The sequence below is a fragment of the Gavialis gangeticus genome, unplaced genomic scaffold, assembly GCF_001723915.1.
Source record: "Gavialis gangeticus isolate Ggan-Ray unplaced genomic scaffold, GavGan_comp1, whole genome shotgun sequence".
Classification (NCBI taxonomy): Eukaryota; Metazoa; Chordata; order Crocodylia; family Gavialidae; genus Gavialis; species Gavialis gangeticus.
In genome coordinates, this window is record NW_017729034.1 from 30,120,168 (window position 1) to 30,121,970 (window position 1,803).

Here is a 1,803-nt window from a genome sequence, read left to right on the forward strand (position 1 = left end):
CGGCAGCGACGAGGGGCGCTGCGGAGTGACCTTGAGCCTGCCTGCCGCGCTGCCGCCTTTTGTGTGTGTGTGTGTGTGTGTGTGTGTGTGTGCGCGCGCGCCCGCGCGCGCGCGCGTGTGTGTGTGTGTGTATATGTGTGTGCCGCCTCGGCTTGTGTGGCAGGGCAGCGCCGCGCCGCCCGCCGCCCCGCTCCCGCCCGCTCCCCGGGCTCCGCCGGGATTCCCCCGCTGCTTCCGCTGGGGCTGCCGCTTGCCGCCCTTCGGGACCAGCTCTCCTGCCCCTACCTGCCAGCCCTGGCCTCTTGGTGGAGCCCCCAGCCCCTGCCCCTACCTGTGTAGCAGCCAGCCTGACCTCTCGACAGAGCCTGCCAGGCAGGAGCCTGCTAGCACCCCTTTGCGCCCTGTTGTGTCAGGGTCAGCTAGTTTTTTAGGAAGAGGTTCCATGAGGGATTGACATGGAAGGGTTGGGGTAGACGGATTCTGCCTCACTGGGGACTAGGAGTTTGCTGCAGACAGGCACTGCCTTTGGCAGAGGGTGGCAGAGTCCCTGAGGCCCCCTTTGATCCCAGGGAAGGACAGAGCAGAAGAAGAGCAACCCCTTGCCCCCAAGAGGGCTCCGCTGCCCCCAGAGGAGGGAGCAGATGCCTTTGAGGATGGGGCTGCAAGGTGCCCCACTTGCAGGCCAAGATGATCGGCAGAGAAGGTCATGACACGAATGTGGATGAGTCTCAGCTCAGTTTCTGGTGGGCACAGTGGTGGTGTCATCATCTCATCATGGTCATAGAGAAGTGGGGCGGGAAGGGACCTCCTGAGGCAGGATCATCCCAATCCAAACCACCTCATACAAATCCATAATCTAAACTCTTAGTACAACTACCATCAACCCTGACACAACAGGTTGCAGAGGCCCACTAGTGCTAACTCAGTCAAGAAGCCAAACAGGGCCAGTCCCTTCTCTCCTCTCTAGAGGCCAGTTTGCCCTCACGGTGTGGAAGGACCTTAAGTGGGTGAGGCTATAGAGGAAATTTTCCTTCTGCTCTGGATAGAGACCATCAGGCTTGGCAGCTTGGATCATCTCCTCCATGCTTACTGGTCCCAGGTGGCAGTAGCTGCAAGCACGCATGTGAGTTGCTGCTAGGTGGAGGGCGTCATGAGCCAGAATCATGTAACATGCAGACCCTGAGGCAGCAAGCAAACTCAGAGCCCTCAGGAAGCAGGACACAAGGCCCATGCATCTGGATTAAAGCAACAGCTGTGTCAACAGAGGCTACGAGTGGGCATGAACCCTGATGAGGTCCAGCCACTAGGGAAAGACAGGATCTGTCTCTTGTAGGCATTGGTCCCCGCTCCATCATTAGGGAGCCACACACCTATCCAGTATGTTACACATGGCAGGTCCTCTCATTCCCCCTGTGGGTTCTGCCCATCTCAGGGAAACCGAGACCAAGACCCCTTGCATCATCACAGGGTCACACTCTGTCCCTCTCCACATGCATCTCACTCTCTGTCACTCCCTTTTTGTTGCAGGGTTTCTCTTATCTCTCACTGGGTTTCTTTTGTCTCTCACACTCAGTTCAGAACAGCACCAGGCACCTAACACTCCCCCCAAAACGTCTCCCACTTCCAAGAACCACTAAGATCCAGGAGATCCCAGTGGTTTCTGGTTCCCGGTTGACGGCAGCTGAAACTTGGTCACAATATAAGAACCACCTCATAGCCTCCTCCTTTTCCTTGGGATGAAATCAGGTTGCTCAGGAAAGGCCAGGGCCATTTTTCTTAAAAGATTATACTTTTCTGTACCTC